Source organism: Enhydra lutris, unplaced genomic scaffold, assembly GCF_002288905.1.
Source record: "Enhydra lutris kenyoni isolate GAN:26980312 unplaced genomic scaffold, ASM228890v2 scaffoldscaffold28, whole genome shotgun sequence".
Lineage (NCBI taxonomy): Eukaryota > Metazoa > Chordata > Mammalia > Carnivora > Mustelidae > Enhydra > Enhydra lutris.
In genome coordinates, this window is record NW_019154112.1 from 13,960,071 (window position 1) to 13,981,078 (window position 21,008).

At 35.4% G+C, this 21,008-nt stretch overlaps 1 pseudogene; it reads left to right on the forward strand.

Annotated features, from left to right (window-relative positions):
- The first annotated feature begins 19,168 nt into the window (after nt 1–19,168).
- LOC111152140 lies at nt 19,169–20,083 on the forward strand (annotated as a pseudogene).
- Nucleotides 20,084–21,008: the final 925 nt, after the last annotated feature.

The following is a 21,008-nucleotide window of genomic DNA, read 5'->3' on the forward strand; positions in this document are numbered from 1 at the left end:
TGGAAAAATTTTTTCAAAATGTAAAACACCACATATATTCACTGCAAAAATTCAAAGATGCAACTATATGTCATTCTTTTTTTTTTTAAGATTTTTATTTGTTTATTTGAGAGAGAGAGAATTAGAGAGAGAGCATGATAAGGTGGAGTTTCAGAAGGAGAAGCAGACTCCCTGCTGAGCAGGGAGCTCGATATGGGACTCAGTCCAGGCACTCCAAGATCATGACCTGAGCCGAAGGCTATCTCTTGACCAACTGAGCTACCCAGGCACCCCTGCTGTTCCAGGAAATATTCTCAATATTTTAACAGATAACTGTAAGTCCAGAATCAGTCGCTTTTTCCGAAACACAAAACAAAACTTCTCATTGTTCCATGGTGTGTGTGTGTGTGTGTGTGTGTGTGTGTGTATTTTTTATTTATTTACATACGTATTATTGCATCAATTTACCCAAATACTGTACATAATGACTAGGGATTTTCATACAGATTCTTCTATAAATAATGCTTTATTATTTGGAGTTCTGAGAAACAGAACTGAATAACAGAAATATTATTTTTAGTACTTTTTATTTTCACTTATGTATACAAAGACAAAAATACATATAAAACAAAAATAGATTTTAGTAACTTAGATGTCACCAGTCCTTACAAAATGATTCAATATTTCAAAAAGTTATGACTTTCCTAAACAACTCTTTAAATATAGCCAGACATCTGTTGCCTAAATGAGTTGCTAACATTTTTTGGATAAGGATATTTCCCAGCAAGCTATTCTGCTTTGAATTTTTTGATTCTGAGCAAGATGAAATGGATCATAGACATCCCAGTGTACTCTCAGCAAACCTCGGTTTTAAGTTACTCCTTATGCCGGAAATGAGGAGAAAGACATTATATGTTTTACTACCATCTTAATTTTCTTCAAATGGACGACATTTCCTCTTAGAGAGGCATAGCTGAGAGGGGTCCTCCACTAACTGTCCTCTAACTCCAGACACTGTGAATTCAAGAAATATCTTCAAGAAAAATTAGCTTTCTATTACCCAGAAAATAAGTTCGAATAAAATTTCATCAAGTATGTATTTACCAATCACCTAACAAATACAACTCCCTTGCTTCCTAAGCACTGACTGTAATTTATTTTCCATGAGAAATATAAATTACTTTATAAATGGTTTCAAAAATATGTAAGTATGCATGGACACCTACACCAAAACAACAGGCCTATTTTTTCCTAAATCCAATTAAAAAATCTTTATCTGTTCTTACTGATCTAAACTACAGTTTTCTTCGATAATCATAATGCAGTGTATATTGCAGTTATTTGTTTTTTAAAATCAATATTTAAATAAAAGAACATTTGGTAATGTATAAATTAATTATCCCAAACCTCTGTATTCTCATAGTGTGTATATGTGTGTGTGTGTGTGTGTGTGTGTGTATGTATATGTATGTATATGAGCTAAGACATATTTATATGATCTATTTGTATGGTAGTATTATTGGGATATATACACACACACACATATATATATATGTATATGTATCAATAATATTTATAATCCCTAAGTCAACAATAATTATAATACCCATACAAATAGACCGTATAAATATGTCTTAGCTCATTCAAGTTGCTATGGCAAAATACCACAGACTTGGTAGCTTACATGCAGCAGAAATTTTGTTTCCTCATACTTCCAGGGGCTGGAAAATCCAAGACCAAAGTGCCCACATGGTCATGTTATGATGAGGGCCCATTTCTTAGTTCACAGGCTGTGCCTTCTCACTGTGTCTTCACATGGTAAATGGGGAATGGGATCTATATTGGGCCTCCTTTATATGAACATTTCATATAAATTTGTGATTAAACCAAGGGAAAACTACTCTATTGACAAAACCATTAGAATGAACATACCAATGAATGATTCCAATTACAACTTTTTCTCACATAGCTATTTATAGAATTTTATGTATTTCAATATATGAATGATGTACTTTCAAAATAGAGGGTACATTTCATTACACTAATGAGACATAATGTCTTATTGGTATTATTTGTTTGAAGCTCTATATTCAATTTAAGAGAAAAAAAGATGAATGTTGCAACTATATTGCTATTAGTAGCCTAATATATTGAACCTTTGTATAAGAATATATTCATAAAAATAAGTTTCAATGATGTGAGGAATTCTTTTTTTAAAGATTTTTTTTTATTTATTTGACAGACAGATCACAAGTAGGCAGAGAGGCAGGCAGAGAGAGAGAGAGGAGGAGGAGGCAGGCTCCCTGCTGAGCAGAGAGCCTGATGCAGGACTCGATTCCAGGACCCTGAGATCATGACCTGAACCAAAGGCAGAGGCTTTAACCACTGAGCCACCCAGGCGCCCCTGATGTGAGGAATTTTAAGAGAGCAATCAGTACAATATAAAAGTACTTGTTTTCTTTATTCAAATGGCAAAAGATTTTGTGCTTGAAGGAAAATTAATGTATCTTGAAAAATATGGTACTTAATTGAGGCACAAACTGAATATATTTTAAAAAGATGTCAATGCATGAAAGCACTTTTTCTGTATGGGGTTCTAATTTATTAGTGATAACTTGGTATTTTAAGATTTAATATTCAATGAACTTGAATGTCTATGTGTTAATGAATTTTTGCCTTCGAAAGTGTCTTTTGATAAAAGCAAACTTAGTAAATTTTAAATTGAGAAATAGAAATCATTGTATCATCATGGATCTTATCTCTTTTAGATAAAAGCAAAATTCTAGTATTTAAAAAAATCCAATTGCAATGCATTGATTTGCAAAAAAATCAAGAATTTCATAACTACTTATTAAATATCATATAACTGGAAAATGCATGTAAACTAATTCAGTCTCAAATTGATGCACTGGAATATCACATACCCTTTCTTAGTCATTTCATTGAACACTTTATTTGATTTTCAATTATTGGCTTACTGTAGTGTTTCTTTTGGTGAAATGAGATATCTAAATTATATTAGAGTATTTCCAGAAAAGATCATGTAGAACTAATATCAATGGCCATTGATAATCTGTATTCAGCATTAAAAAAAAAGGACTGATGACAGATACAAACAATGGACTCCATAATATATTTTTTGTTAGCCCAAATGAGACATGAATTTGTGTTACAGGACAAGTTCATCAACGACACTTACTGTTTTTACACTGCTCTAAGTTCTTTACATATATTAGCACATTACATGTTCAAAACAAGACCTATGTGGTAGATACTCTTATAGTCTCATTTTTATAGAATAGAAACTGAGGCGGGAAAAAGAATAGTAACTTGTTAAAGATCACAGGCCATTTATTGCTGGAACTGGGGATCAAATTGAGTAGTCTGGAACCTGAGCCTAGGCTCTTCATCTTTATGCTATCCTACCTGCAAAGAGCATAGGTCCTGCTCAAATTGGCAAACCTCATCTCTTGTCCTAGAATCAGAGGGCTGAAGAGTAGTGCGAGTCACATTTCTCATAATTTTCCCAACAAATATTTTATTTTCTCCCAACCTCTATCAATTTTTGCCTCTCATTGTATTTTTGTTTGTGCATTTTTTTTAATTTTTTTTATTTTTAAAAGAGGTTTACCCTTCTCTGATTATTTCATTTTGTTCCCGAAAACTAACTCCAAATGACCCAAGAACTCTTTTGACTCTCCCACACAGAAAACAAAAAGTCCTGGAGACCTTTTAACTTTTCTCTATTTCAACTATCATTGATCCAGCATAGTAGAAGCAAGAAGACAAGTGAGAATTTATGTTATCATTGCAATCATTTGTCACCTTTTGAAAACATCTGAAAAAGCATTTAGAGATGTCATGAAGAGACATTACTTCTGAAAAGATAAAAATGGTGCCAAATAGCCCAAGGGTAAATTCACAGTTTGATAAAGATAAAGGTAGTATGTTTCAAACACTTTGAGTGTGAGAGAGAAGAAATTATGACATACATTTAATTAAATCTGGGAAGGGGGCACATTTTGTGAAGGAATTTAGTAATTATTCAAAATAATTTTAAAGTATCCATTTTAAGGGTAGAGAGACTGACTCAAAATTTAAAATTACTTCTGATGACAAAGTACTTTTTTTTCCTATGGAAACCTGCAGTAAGTTCAGTTAAATTTAATAAACTTCTTTGCCTATTTGTTTCTTATATAATGACTGGAAATTCTGCCTGCCACCAATTACAACATGTGAACAAGGACAAAACACTTTGAGAGACTATCAGAAGCAGGATGAAGATTGAATTTTTAATATCTTTTATCTTTTAATTTTGTTTAATAGAGGACTATATAAATGCTGGAGAAGAAACAAACATTGTCAAATTTAATTGGTTTCATATGCACTCATTCTATGTCTTTTTTTGGTTCAATATGTGAAGGAAAATAATGGATAGTTTAAAATTATTTTGGATAATTAGCAATTTCCCTCATAGAAAAAAAAATAGAACTCGCAGGTCAAGCAGAATCTACTCTTTCCTTGAAATTAAGATAACTTAGAGTTGCATCATTATTTGTTGCCCTATAAACGTTCAGTTCCAACTCAAGAGGTCTACATTTTAGGAGAATCACTTAAATTGCAGCAACACCTGTCCTGAGTTCACTGACTGTCCTACATGGCATTTTAATTTATAGAATATGGTCCTTCTTTTTAATTACCTCCAAATTTATTCCCTTTTTAATTTATTAAATTAAAAAAAATGAAAGAGCTTTCAATGGCCAAGGCTGGAATAATTTGAGAAATAAAACAAAGTACAAATAAATATACATGAGTCCATAATAATATAGCTGAATGACTGAATAAATGAATGGGGAAAATAGACAAGTCTCCATGCCAAAAAATTCTAACTTATTTATGAAGATATTCCATACTCAAAATAGTGGGGCATAATTTCCCACTGCCTCAGTGTGGCTCTACATAGTGACTTCCTTCCAAAGAGGATACTGTATAAGGAGGGAAGATGAACTTTACAGTGGAGAAATCTGAAAGGCAATACACCACTCACGTAATAAGCATGAGTATGAACAATGACAAGTCATGATGGTGGTATGTACCATTGATACAATGAGAATGACCCTTTACCTCTGTAGCCTTCACCAAAATTTATAACCTCAATCTAATCATGAGGAAAAATGAGAAAATCTTAAATGAAAAATATTTTATAAAACACTTGACAACAAAAACAAAAACAAAAACACAATAGAAAAGTCTGAGAAACTGTCACAGCCAAGAAGTGCATAAGGACACATGAAAACTAAACGTAATGTAACATCCTAACTGGAATCTTGGAACATGATCATCAAGATACTAAGGACAAAAAGGACATTAGGTAAAAACTAAATAAATATCAATAAAGTATATGCTTCAGTTAACAATAAGGTGTCAATAAATATTGGTTCATTAATTGTTACAAATGTATTATACTAGTAAGGTAGTGATAATGGTTTATATGGGAAGTGCCTCACTTTGTTTTACAATTTTTCTGTAAAGCTGAAAGATTTCTAAAATGAAAAATATTAAAACAAATAACAGTTCTCAAGTACTTCTGATTATAGATGCTGATGTCTTGCTTGAAGAAAACGAAAACAATAACGTGAAAAATAAATCAGAAACTTCAAAGTAGGTATTACAACTTCGGGTCTCTAAAAATCTCAATAACAGAATTTATTCTTAAGGTATTATATGAATGGAAATTCAAATCAGCGATCTTTGATACAGATAGCAAGAGCAAGAGGGAGAGGCGAGGGTGGCAAAAGAATAATTAAAAATCTTCTAAAAAGCAGAGGCTTCTGAGTGGCTCAGTGGGTTAAGTCTCTGCCTTTGGCTTGGGTCATGATCTCAGGGTCCTGGGCTCAAGCCCCACATTGGGTTCCCTGCTCAGCAGGGGGCCTGGTCCCTCCTCCCCCTCCACCTGCCTCTCTGAGGACTTGTGATCACTGTCTGTCAAATAAATCTCTCTGTGTGTCAAATAAATAAATAAAATCTTTAAAAAAATCTTTTAAAAAACAAAAGGTGCTTTAACTGGCAAATCCTATCAAACAACTAAAAAGTAAGTAATACCAATTTTTGAAACATTTTTCAAAAAAACTTTATCAGTGGGTTTTATCCTACAAATGTAAGATTGGTTAAACATTTGAGAATCAATTAACATAAAATGCCAAATTGACAGGAAAAGGACAAAAACACATTATCATCCCAACAAATGTATGAAAAATATTTGACCAAATCTAACACTCAAAAAAGGAATAAAAGGGAAATTTCTCTATCTGTTAAAGAAAATCCATAAAAAAATTACAGCTAATATTATATTTGATAATAAAAGACTGAATGCTTTTTTTCCCTAAGGTCAGACACAATTAACAAACCCTATCTCAACTTAGGAAAAAAAAAAAGAATAAAGACACAGCTTACCAACATCAAGAACAAAGGAGGGCATATTATACACATTCCACAGACATTAAAAAGATAAAATGTGACAAATATGAAAAGTTCTGTGCAAACAAATATCATAACTTAGATAAACTGGTCTATTCCTAAAAGACCGAACTCCCAAAATCACTCAAAGAGAAATAGATAGCACAGCTAGTCTAACAAAGGAATTGAATTTGTATGAAAAACTTTCCAAAAAAGAAAACTTTATGCCCTATGGCTTTACTGGTAAATTCACCAGCTATTTGAGAGAGAAGCAATAGTAATTCTACATGATTTCCAACATAAAAAAAAACAACCATTATGTTTAGAATTTCAAGAGCCCTAATATGATATAAAATTTGATTATAACTTCATTTATCCCATGGCATTCTTGAGTACCAACTCAGTACAAACATTTGGCTAAAATGTTTTTATATTCCCTGAAATTATTGTTAGCTCCAGGATTTAATAATCCTTGAGATATTTGGATATTTTGCTTTTCCTAGTCTACAGTTGCCTTGGAAACTAACTACAGATTGTATTGGAAATGACTACAAAGAACATTCAACAATTACTGAGTGTAGTGTTAGAGCAGGCTTTCTTCAAGGGTACACAGACTTCATTCACAGCTCTATGCCAGTGACACAGACCTGTGTGAGAGCCCACGACTACATATGGTGGCAGTTAGATTAAATTTATTTTCCAAAGGCATGGATACCTTGTACTTTTCTCAGTTTATGCAAATTTTGTGGTAGCTCTGTGAATGGGTTTCCTGTTGATTTCTTTCCTAAGAGCTCTACGATTAATTAACCATATCTAAAGTACACAGTCTGTAAACTGCTTGCTGAGTTCCATTTAGCAAGCTTACTCCGCTGCTTATTATATTAACCTTATATACATTGAAATTGATCAGATAAATACAGTGAATGGACTCAAGTGTCTCAGTTTCCTTCTGTTTCTGCTGGTATCAGAGACTCTTTATGACAACAAGCTTTATCTCCTATATTCCCAACTTGGGGGGGAAAAACTCTACAAGGATTATTTTTATAAGATTCTGGCATTTCTCTACCAATTTTTCTTAATAGCATGAGGAAAGGGAGTTTTTTGGGGGTGTCCAAGGGGGTCTAGCTAAGGACAGATGTAACTCAGAATTCTAGGTTCTTAAAGTTGAATCACCACATACTTTATTAATTGGTCTGTGTTAGCATATATATTGATCACAGAATATTTTTCTCGGTAAGTACAAGGTCTCAGATAATTAGAAGATATTGCATAGTCTTATTTTTTTCTCTCTGAAAATTATGTGCTTTTGTTTTTTTTAACTCCAGGCTGGGGTGGCTATGTCATTGTTTTTTTATTACATCTTAACACAATAGCCGCTTCCAAGTATCTTACATTTTTCTATTTTCTGCTGCCTAGCTGCTACGACTATATCGACTATCGACTTCTTAATTACAGTCCTTGTTTTATTAATAATCGATAGAAACAAGTTAAATAACAATAATAATTAATAACAATACATTAAAATGTTACTAAGAAATTCACAAAACTTAGGAAGTTTTGAAGGAAGATTGTGATTGTCATTATCTTAGGCAAAACTGTAATTGGAGTCCTTCTGCATTTCTATAATCAGGAAATGACTCTTTACAAGCATCATCTGGTCCACTTGTCTTTGAAGTTTTCTGTCTTCCACTGAGATGTCCATATCACTTATTTATTTCCACTTGTAATTATGTATCAATATTAAGCATGTGGAATTATATATAAGCATTCAGGGTCAAAGCTGAAAGTAGAATCATTGCATTTGGTCAGCTGGACTTTCTACACAAGCCCAGATCCATTTCAAAGCACTTACCTTCTTGGCATTTCTGTATTTCAAAACCAGTCGTGTAGAAATCTTTATATCTGCCACATGCTCTATGCCAGCCTATAGCCCATTTCAGGCCTTCTACCTAGACATAGCCCTCAACCAGTGATGCTCCATTCTCCCCACAGCACAGTAGAATTGCCAGAGAAAGAGTCCCATGCATAGTCACTTTTCTCATATGCTTTCATAAACAAGCTCAGGTTTTTTACAGTGTCTTTCCTAGAGACCCCATGTCCATGATTTTAAATCATAATTTCACCTAAATCTAATCCTCTTAACTTTTTTTTTTACCAGTATTTCCAAGTCTAGTAGGCCTTTTACTCCTTCCCATATCATGTTTTATTTTATATTTCCTTTTATATAAGCATTCTCTGATTATAGTGAAACTTTGTACTTGATTATTATATTAAACATTACTGTTAAAGTTAGTGGTGTGATCTTATTAATTTAGTTAATCCACTTCATAAACAAATGTTATTTTGTGATATTCTATATTCATTATGGGAGTTTTTAGCTAGCTGTCTCACACTGCTATCTCTGTTGTTCATAATCACATTAGTGTCTTCATATTACATTAGTGTCTTCATATTATGTTATATCCCAGAACTTCAGATGTGGGAAATGGGCACAGGCATATTATTCATCTACGAGAAACCCAGTGTATCTTTATTTTTTAATATTTTATTAATTTATTTGACAGAGAAGGAGAGAACACAAGCAGGGGAGCAGCAGAGGGAGAGGGAGAAGCAGCCTTCCCACCGAGCCGGGAGCCCGATGTGGGACTTGAGCCCAGGACCCTGTGATCATCACCTGAGCTGAAGGTAGACACTTAAGGACTGAGGCACCCAGTGTATCTTAAGACTATACCTCCTGGGGCTCCGTTTTGGAAGACCAAGTTGTATATCCCTTCTGAACGCCAATGTATTTCCATATACTCCAGTGATATTTCTCCAGGGCCAGGGGATTTTAATCAGGAGCAGAATAAGATTTTATACAAATTTTCTTAAAGATATTACTAAATATACCAGAGTTTTGGTTTTTGAAGCACAAATAGCAATAGTATGACACTGTTATTCTCTACCATTATAGCAGCTACAACCTTACCCTGAAATACTGGATATCATGGGTTAGTATTAATTATAGCAATGAAAAACATACCATATACGTGTGTGTGTGTGTGTGTGTGTGTGTGTGTGTGTGTGTGTGTATGCTATAATTTGCACAGTTCTCATTTCAGGATATGAGATGAGCATTTTCAAAAATATATCTTTTATTTATAGTATTTTGGCAAAACTTTAAATAATCCCTCTGGATATTATAGCCAGAAACCTGAACTGACTATTCAAGGCAAGTTTCTAATGCCAAGATTGGTCCAAAAATATAAGTTTCACCTTTAAAAGAATATAATTTTTGAAGAAATTTAATTATATTTTAGTACACGTGTTACAATTTTAAACATTCTATTTATCCATTATAACATTGAAGACCCAATAAATGCCATCCTTCTTCCCCTCCCAGTTTCTATAAGAAATAAAACACTTAACACTAAAAAATGTAGAAACAAAATGGAAGTTCTATTTCTGATGTAAAGCATATTGGAGAATTTGGCTTAGGTGTGAAAGCCAAGTGGACTCGCTAACCATTTACTGTCTAGACCTGCAGACAGCCTACTAGAGAATAGATGGAGTGAACAAAATAGGTATTTTTTCCCTAGGTCATTGTCTCTAATGGGCTGAATTTTGTTTTTTCTATTTTCAAAATCTGTGCAGATGAGTTTTCCTAAATCCAGAAACATAAATAAGTGCTACCACCATCACGATGTAACTTAGCCTACCCCTAAGTATGGGAAGAGTAAAAGGATTTGGTCAAACAGCTAAAGATGAGTCTCAAAGAGAGAGTTTCTCCTCTTTGAGGGGGAAAGAATAGTGTGGTAGCTCTGTAATATGTTAACTTGCTATGCTGAACTCTTTTACTTCTCAGAATTTCCTACTGCATTTCTTATAAGGGTGAGACACAAGAAAGAATCATGAGATTATGAGTGTAGAGGGAAGCAAAAGTCATTTTGTAACTCACACACACTGTCGTTAACCTACTGACTCATGTCCTTGACTTAAAGCAGTGACTAAGCCTGCACGTGCACCTCCCCATACATCCTCCTTCAGCTTTCCCACCACTGAATCAGGAGTGAGTGATGTGCACTGGGTATTATATACAAGTGATGAATCAGTAAATTCTACTCCTGAAACCAATACTACACTATCTGTTAACTAACTAGAGTTTAAATAAAAACTACAATAAATAAATAAAGAGTGAGCGGTCAGTTCTGTGATGAAGGGTTCTGGTTCCTATAGGATATGGTAGTCATCAAGGTCAGAAACAACAAAACTGACACAAGTTTTACTTCTTTTTTTTTGTGGGGTTCCAGTTCATGCATGTGCATCCATCCTGCATTTGATCCACTCTACTCTATATTCATCTTTACTTCCTGATGGCCTACACTGTGGATTTGAAGATCCAGCAACAGATGCAGAATCAAGAGTCTTTCAAAGACAGTTTAACAAGCGCCTAAAGCTTTTTTTTTTTTTTAAAGATTTTATTTATTTATTTATTTGACAGACAGAGATCACAAGTAGGCAGAGAGGCAGGAAGAGAGAGAGGATGAAGCAACCTCCCTACTGAGCAGAGAGCTCGATGCAGGACTCGATCCCAAGACCCTGGGATCATGACCTGAGCCAAAGGCAGAGGCTTTAACTCACTGAATCACTCAGGTGTCCCGTGCCTAAAGTTTCTTAAGATCAATTACTTGTAAGGAATTGTACTAAGAATTTTTCTTTTTTATCATTTCTAAATCTCTGCCTGTTCAACTCTTTGGGTTACACCTTAAACTGATGTTCGACCAGAAATACGTAGGTAGGGTAACAGCAGTCTATCAATCTCCAGTCTTCATGACTATGTTCACATTTTACAAACTGTTTTCCCTTTGTATATATCCACAGAACTGCTTTTTAGCAGTGGATTTTTTTGTCTTCAGGGATTAAACAACAAAAGAGATATATCTACTATAAGGACATGTTGAACACCAACATGAAATCTCATCCCTTATTTTATTTCAGGTCCCCAAAGAAATCTATTTGCATTTCCTAATCACCTGTTTTATCTACAATGAAAAGAACATAATCACAAATACACTCCAATAATCAAATGTTATAGCCATGTCAAAAATAACATGAAAGTAATAGAGAAGCCACACATTTAATTTATATACTTCATTATCAAAGTTCCGGGGCGAAATCAAGGTCACCTTGCAAGTCAAAACCCAAGGACTGAGAAGAATTAAAAGATAAAAATCAAAGTATTTTGATTCTGTGAGTTAAAAATTCTAAAGGAATTGAAATCACAATTCTTAATTTTGATTTTAATTAATTTTGATTAAATTTGATTTTAATTAAAAATCAAAAACCTTAATTTTGTTCAATCTTAACCTGAAGACTTTTTGCAATTTCTTCTGCATTGCCCACTAGGTACATAAGTATGTGTCCTTCAGGATCTCAAAAGTTGAATTGGTTCAGTGCTGTTTCTCTGATGCAGCTCATTTTGTGTAAGTAGTATAGTATACTAGGAAACACAATAGTAACCCCCAACTTCATGCTCACCGATTGCTCTTGGAGTGCAACTTAATACCTAGTCATTTATAAGTTATTCCAGGCTATTTTATTTTCCTATCATACAATATTAAGTATTGTCCGAGATGAACGCAGAGATTTAGTGGTAACTGAAAAGAAGAATGTAAATGGAGAACTCAGTTCTTTTCTTTTTCCTTTTTTTTTTTTTTTAATAGACTGTTTTTTTTAAAAGCACTGTTAGGTTCACAACAAAACTGAGCAGAGAGTACAGAGAATTCCATGTAACTCCTTTCCCTACTTGATAATGGATGCATTACATTGATGATATAATGTTAACATGTAAAGATTTGCCTTTGCTGCAGGACACCCTGCAGTCTTTGCTGGTACATCTACAAGGAAAGAAATGGGCAATAAAACCCCAAAAATCCAAGGCCCAGGCACTGCCATAAGATTTTGGATGTCTGGTAGGATAAGACACATGTCACAAAAGTTGTGATTGATAATATGCAAGCTTATCCAACCTTTAAGAATGTGAAATAAGTATAAGCCTGCCTAGGAATTTCGGACTTTTGGAAGACTTTTAATACCCACTGGCATAAAGTCTCCATCTCTCTTACCACCTGGTAAAGAAGGAGTACTGTCATGAGCATGATGTGAAGGTGTATACATGAGTTGTGTCTTTCCACAATGTCAGCTTTATTCAATCATAAAACAAAGTTATCTTTTTTTGCTAAATTCGAAAGCAGGTTCGGGATTCCAAACTCAGTGACAATTCACCATGTGATTAAACTTGGCTTCTTACACAGCACACAGAGCAGGACAGAAGAAGAGCCACACAACAAACAAGATGATAGAGGGTGCAGGAAGTTAACAAATTAAATGCCAAGTCAGACTATGGACATGCAGTTGAGATAAGGGTTGGGTCTGTTTGGCCCTTACTGCCACTTATGTTCCAGCAGGGAAGGACCTCGATTCTGTTGGGAGATCAATCAGGCAAAGCCTTCAGTAGCAGCTGCCTTTTTTAAGTGGTCAGACAGACAGGGTCAGGTCTGAGGAGTCTGACTGTTTGTTGCCAAAAATCCTCCCCTTTTTAAAGGGATTTAATCAGTTTTGGTTCTCTGCAGACCTTCTCTGGTTCTGTTCATTATCAGTTCTGGGGTGTCAGCCGATGTTGGTCCTGGTGATATCTCCTACCTGCAGTACCTTAACTGTTTGCGTCATTGTTTGACACAGGCTCCTGCTTGAACTGAGGGACTCCTTTGTGCTCTATAGGCACATGTGAGATGAAGGATCAGAGCAATGGCCACCTTTGAGAAGGCAAAAATACTAATGAAATAGATTTAAGCTGTGGACTCTCCTAAGCTACCATTTGACTTAGATGTGCTTTGACTCCAGAAAGTATGATTTGGGCACTGTGGCAAAAACAACTAAAGGGGAGAATACCCCTGGGATTTTGGTTCCAGCTCCAGAAGGGGGCAAAAACCTGACATAACTCGGTAGAATAATAGCTCCTACCTGTATACACAGCATACCTCTAGATAGAGTCTCTCACAGAGCACCCAGTGCAGCAGACAGTGGGCTGAGCTCAAACTGGGCTGGCTGATGATAACACTTAAGTCCTAGCCATTAAAGCAGCCAATTAAATTGTTAATGGGTAAAACCACTTTGGGTGTGTGAACTAAAATACTATTCCAGGTTTTAATATATTTGAATGTTCAACTAGTGCTCCATATGCCAGACTAGGGGCCTTTTCCCAGACACACAATACTGCAAAGGTATGGAAATCGTGATAAACAACTATTGCCTCAACTCTCTTGGTAAATCAACACACTATCCTGCTGAGAACACCAAGCCCCATACACCCAGAAAAAGAATTATCTACTGGAATTTGCAATGGGACACCCTACTGGGATGGGTGAATTAATTTGCACCTCTGGGTGGGGGGAACTACTCAATCTCCACTGGGATCCCATTGTCTTCCTGCAAGCCGGATCTATTGAAACACACTATGCACGCTATGGAACATGTGCAGTTGAAGGAGGAACAGATGGGGTCCTGGTGTGGCATATCTCACCCCATGCCATCTCCTTACACCTGACGGTGCTGTCCCTACACCCAACTCATATGGTATATACAACTTGGTCAGATTACTAAAGCTATCAACTTCCTTCTCTTCAAGGCTGGGGTTGGGGGGAAACATTCTATTTTGAAGTATCACCTGACTTCTATCTTTGTTACCTCCACTGGCTTAGAGGACATTATAACACATGTAAAATCCCTTATTAATTCACCCAGCAAGTCTTAAATGATAGCCAACAAAGTCTCTCCTTGTTGAACACCGAAATGTTTCTGATGCGAAAAGCTGTCCTCCAAAATAAAATGGCCTTCAACTTTATTACTGCTTCACAAGGAAACACTTGCACCATTATCCAAACAGAATGTGTTCATACTTGATGAGTCTGCTAATGAATCATCTTTATTAAGTCATATGGACACAAATGAATGCCCTGAGTGATCCAACCCCCAGCCTAAGGGTTTTAATAAATCAAGGGTTTGGATCCTAGGGCTCATGGTGGGAGAAGTTGTCAGTGATTTGGGAAACTATTGTCTTAATCTGTGTTTTCTCTTGCATGTGCCTGCTTTGCTGCTGTGGCATCTGCCTCCAATGCCGGCAGACACAGCCTCCAAATGCGCTACCACTCTGCTAATGAAACACCTTGCTGACTGCTCAGGAACCACTACAGAAAAAAGAAACATGATTTTATAAGAGCTGGTCCTGAAGAATGGAGTGTTGGAGAACATCATCAAAAGGCCGTTAACTACTGACTGACCCATGACCTGAACCTAGGCGCTCAGAGCCTCTTTATCCCCTTCTCCTTGGAACATGGGTTCTGCTTACCTTCCCCACACCTAGAGGCTGCTTCAAGGTCATAGCCTTGAGATAGTGGTATAGTGTAGAGAACACCTGTATGCTATTTGTGACTAAACCCATGTAAGGCCTCTTTATAAACTTTTAGGAGGCAGTGGACAGGTGTGGGTATCCTTTTGTCTTGCTGCCACCCAATACAAGCCTTGCACATACATTTTCTTTAATTATTAGAACTGTTACCTACCAACAGAGTGGCCTGTGCCTTTCTTTGGTCTCACCCTTCCCTCTGAGTACAGGGGCAAGTTTCTGATTATACTAGGGAAACTCCCAGAAGAATTACTACTAATCAACACTACTCTACCTCCTGAATGAAGCAATGCCACAATAGATATCTCCAAGATTCAATGATAAAATAATAAAATATACTGTTTAAAAAAATTCCTTTTTCTTGTATTTGACAAAAAACAAGATTAAAGTTCATTGAATAAACAAGTTTAAAACCAAATAAATTCTTAACTGAAGAACTCACACATGCCTATATAATTTTTCTTCCTTACAACAACCCAGCAAGGAAGTTATTTTTATTTACCAAACGTTACACATGGAAGAAACAGAGCCTTGATAAGGTTAAATAAGTTATCCAAGGTCACACGGCCAGGAAGTGCTAGAAGCAGTATTTAATTGTGGGCCATCTGCCACCAGGGTGTGACCCTTAAACCAATATGTTATACAACTTCATGAATAAAAATGATTCCTTGAGAAAAGATCAAATAAATTGGGACATTTAGATTCTGGTATAGATTATAACTCATTATCTACAAAAACTCCAAGTTGTGACATATCCTTTGACAGACCTTAACATCAGTTCTGAGAAATTACTTGTACCAGACTATGCATCTGCATAGATTAAGGAAAACATACATTTTATTGACATTTTCAAAATGGTACTGTTTTTAAAACTATTGCAAATTGTTAGGCCAGAAATCAATGATGTATTAAGAGCATTAAAGTAGGCAGTGTTACAAGCTCTTAAAAAGGACCAACACTATTGTTAGTAGATAAATTATGCAAGCTTGGTCATGTACATCTGTTGATTTGCCAGATAGCTAATTAAAATGCATTAAAGCCATTATGCTGTTTAAAGGCACATTTTGTGATTTCATAAAATGCCACTTATCTACTTTAAACCATACTTGTTTTGATCTGCTGCACAAAAATCACTAAAGGCACAGATCTGGCATATAAATGTACCTCCAAAGAAGAAGTATGTGTTTCTCTTGACCTTAGTTTCAATGGAATATAATCTATTTTGATGACATTATAGTGGACAAAAAAATGTCATGCCTAATACATGGATTTTGATTCTTTACTATGAGTAATTTTTAAATATTTAATTTATTATATTTAATTACATTCAATCTAACAAAAGCTCTCGTAATATTATCAGCTAACATTTATTGAATTTTGATATGTAACAGGCAAATTTAATTTCTTACTATATATTAAATAGCTTTATACTCAAACCATTAAATGCTCAAAACAACATTTTAAAGTACATATATTATCCTTATTTTGCAGATAATGCAAAACTGATCAAATATCACCCTGCTAGAAAGTGGGAGATTCAGCATGCCCAGTCAGGATTGTTCCTGAGCCCTCACCCATAAATTTTTCCACCTCTCAATTTTTTCCAGTAAAAATCCTCTTTATTTTCTCAGGAAACAACAGCAACAAAATAAAATAGATTTTGCATTTCCATGGTAAAATTTCTAGCATTATTTAAGATTTTTATGATATTTGAAAAGGCAGACATATTTAGTTTGGCTCACAGCCATATTTACTCATGGAGTCAGGGTTGTTTCCACATAACCATGTTAAAGAGGGTAAAAATCAGTCATTCTTTAACAATATCAAAAAGGTTTGAAGTTAAGACAATATTTATTCAACTTTGAACGCTCTCTCTTTTCCCCTATCTTTACCTACTCTTTCAAAAGAAGACATCTTTTCTAAGTTAAAATACAAGAATGCCATATTTTTCTAAGGAAATATTATCTACGTACAGCAAAGTTTCAAAATGAATTAACACAATCATCTTCACTTTAAAAGAATTGACTTTTCACAATATTATTTTCAGTAGGAATTTTATATTAATCTAAATTAGTTTTTATTTTATTTTATTTTATTTATATTAATGTACAATATTAATCTAAACTGTGAGGTAATATGGAAACTGCTAAATTGGATTCCTTTAATTCTGCAGGTTTTACTCCAACAAACATAGACAGGATTAAATAGAAGAAAGCTATTGGTCTTCTTTTTCCTTTTTAAAGTAAGGTAAAGAAAAGGAGTAAGATACACATTTCCAACTTCAGCCAGATGTAACACTTCCTTTAATTCTCAGGAAGTGGAATTTGTATCTATTTGTCAGCCCATATATTTATAATCCTATGTAGAGTTTTGGACACTGCTTTCATGCTTTCGAGACCTACCTAATTTGTCTTACTCTAGACCAAAGTTCTCAAATCTAAAACTCAGAGGAAAAAACCCACATTTGTTCATGTGTGTGCCCATACACATACACGTGTGTGCACAGATGCACACACAGATACACATTTTTCTTGTGAAGAACTGATGAGAAGAAAAAGGTGGTTGATTTATAATTGCTTATATTCAGTATTTGACACTAGATAAAAATTAACTGTGACAACATTGTTTCCCACATCTTTGGGAGTCCTGAAGAACAGTGAGAAAATGAATGACTCTAATAAATAGAGTTTTAGCAGGTAGTCTGCCTGTCAAATCTGCCTATAGAGAGACATAGCTAGAAGAATTTATTCATAAGCAGTTGCTGGTGGTTTGATTTCATGATGAACCACTTGGAAGAAACAAATGGCAAGATTACTAATGAGGTGGTGTAAAGAAGAATCATTGTGAATAGAGTCCCATGAATGAACCACTGAGTATGTGCTGTGTTTTATGAGAATCTTCACCCAAGTAGCAGAAGAGATTTTCAATAATCATATGTACAAAATAGCCCTTTCTATTAATAATTCTTCCCCAGACATCTCTCTGATTGCTCAATGGCCTCAAGAAAGATGAAGTTTATGCATGAGCTTGAGCATATGGGTTTCACCTCACCAAAATATATCTTACCAATGTTGATGACCATTTCTGGAGGGACTGGCCAGCCATCTAGTAGCAGGTTGATTATATTAGAGTTGCAGGGTTAATGCTTTGTCCTCACTGGAAAGAATAATTAATCTATGTACTGATTGTCTATTCTGCCAGTAATTCTTTGGCCTGCACAATCATATGTAAAATTACTAAATATCATATTCACCATCTTTATATACAAAATAGCATTATTTCTGACAGGTAACACAGTTTCAACCAAAGAAGTGAGAAAGGGAGAAAAAAAAATCTCTCTCTCTCAAAAAAAAAAAAAAAAATTAACCAATAATTAATTAAATAACATTTTTTTCTTCTTGCCTGCTTCCTATTATTTTATAAAAGGTGTTGATGACATTAGTTAACTTTCTAATTTAATCTCTAGGTTATAGGTTATCAAAGGGTAGGTTGTGGTTGATCTAGAAGAGGAAGCAAATGGCAAAAGACAGAAGAGTTCTTGGTCCTCCTTTTCAGAGAAGTGATGTCCACTTCATTAAACAAAGAATAACTATCATGTTAAGAAGACCAGTAATACAGTTGCTATTATTTTTATTCCCAGATTAAATTTAAATGGAAAAATACATTTGGATACTGAATTGACAATCTCATGGACTATCTCATTGCTTTGTTATCATATTGAAATCAACTGCAGCCCTTTGCAATCCCATCTACAAAATAGGAGAAAAATTTGGTAACAATTTACAGGCACTCTTTCCCATAGAATTCTGATGCAATATTGGGATGCAGCAGATGGTCTGAAGACTTTTTTTTTTTTTTAATGTATAATACAGTTGTAAGGTTTACATTAAATTTCAGGATATTTTAGGTGTGTCAATCACGTCAGTGCTGCAGGTACCAGTGATTATCAAAGGCAGTTTTCAGTGTTCACTGTAGCCTTCTAATTTCCTGAAAGCAACAGTGGTTTTCCATGAACATTTTTCTTCCAAACTTCCTACTTTGCGGATTAATTTAACTTATAGTACAGCTATCTATCTATCTGTCTGTCTATCTATCTATCTATCATGTTTATCATCATCATCATCTACGTAAAACTATTAGTCATTTTTAGCATACAACTAAGTGGCATTAATTATATTCACAATCTATTTCAGATATAGTCATTATCACTATATTTATAGTTTTATCACCCCAAACAGAAGCTCCATGACCCCATTTTCCTCTTTCTTGCATCCATTAGCCTACAAAGACATGATCACTGACACCAGACCCTGGCATCCATACTGGCCTCGGCACCTGAGCTGGACAACTTTATGCCTAATGACTGCCCCACTCAGCATCTCCTGGTTGGCTTCTTCTCCATCTCTGGGGTCTAGGCTGTGACCACATGGCTGTTATAACTGTTATAACTGTTATTGTTATAACTGTTGTGGTCCCCTTAGGGACTTAGTAGCTACTGTCCCTGTGCTGGTTTGCAATATGTGGGTTCATTCACATGGTGACTGAGGGCTGGTTCAGCCTCTACCACAAACACTCTCTTGGAGACTAAGCTTTCTTTCTTTTTTAATTTTTTTTAAAGTAAATTTAATTAATTTATTTGACATAGATAGTGAGACAGCACAAGCAGAGGGAACAGCAGAGGAAGAAGCTGGTGCCGCGCTAAGCAGGCAACCCAAAATGGGGCTCAATCCCAGGACCCTGGGATCATAACTTGAGCCAACTGCAGGCTCTTAACTGACTAAGTCACCCAGGAGTCCCAAGACCAAGCTTTCTTCTCCCAACTTTGGAAAGCCTGTGCTACAGGAGACAGCTGATACAGTCTGAGTGACAACTTCACATATGCATGGAGACCATTACAGCTTGCCTATGGAGACCACTTAGCCTATGGGTGATGACCGCCTTTCTCCACTAGCAGTCCCTCTGTTTTGTCTTACAGCCTGTGGTCTCTATGGATCAGATCTACAGGGATGTGCTCTATTTCCTGACAGAGCACTAGGACGGATTCCAGCATGGGGAAGTTGGGCTGCCCACTCTACTTCTGGTTTTACTTTGTCTTCATGAGTGCCCTTGGCTGGAATTCTCATGCTTAATTTTCTAAAACAGCTCACTCTTGTCTAGAATGTGAAAGATGCTGAAGCCACAAAAACCAAGAGGAAGAAGAATTAGTAAGTAATAGGCTGGGTTTAAACACTGGCTGATGAGGAACACTCCACCAGCCAGAAAAGTCCAGTTCTTACTCCCACAGGTTGGAAGGACAAAGCAAGTTGATCTGTCAAACTCAGGCTGAAACAGTGAGCAACCAGAAGGGCAGAGGGAGGAGCAGGAAAGGAGCTGTGTGTGGAGCTACCACCAAGAGCCACTGGGACAAAGATACAGAAGAATCTAAGAAGTCCATGATGGTGACAATTTTAAAAGCAGGATATAGGGGTGCCTGTGGCGTAGTGGGTTAATTGTATGCTTTCGGCTCAGGTCATAATCCCAGGATCCTGGGCTCAAGTGCCACATCCAGCTCCCTGATCAGTGGGAAACTTACCTCTCCCTCTCCTTTTGTTCCTCAAACTCTCCTTCACCCCCCTCATGTGTCTTTCTGTCAAATAAATAAATAAAATCTTAAATAAATAAATAAATTGATTAAATCAGGAAATTAAAGTTGACAACCCCTCCCCCAAAAGAGAGAAGAAAACTCCGTGACCACCAAACAGTAACACCTCTTTCCCTCTGACCCTGGCAATCTCTAACCTATTTTCTGTCTCTAAGAATTTACCTTTCTACATATCACATGTAAGTGAAATCACATATTTGTCTTTTTGTTTCTGGTTTATTTAATTTAGCCTAGTATTTTCAGGGTTCATCCCTGAAATAATTTTTTATGAATAAATAATATTTCATAGAAGCATATACCACACTGTTTGTTTATCATTCATCTGTTAATGAATTTTGTAATGTTACTTTTTGACTATTATGAATAATGCTACAATGAACACTGATATACAAGTATTTATTTGAGTTTCTGATTTAAATTATGTTGGGTATATGCCCAGCAGTGGAATAACTGGATCATATGATAATTCAATGTTTAGCTCTTGGAGGA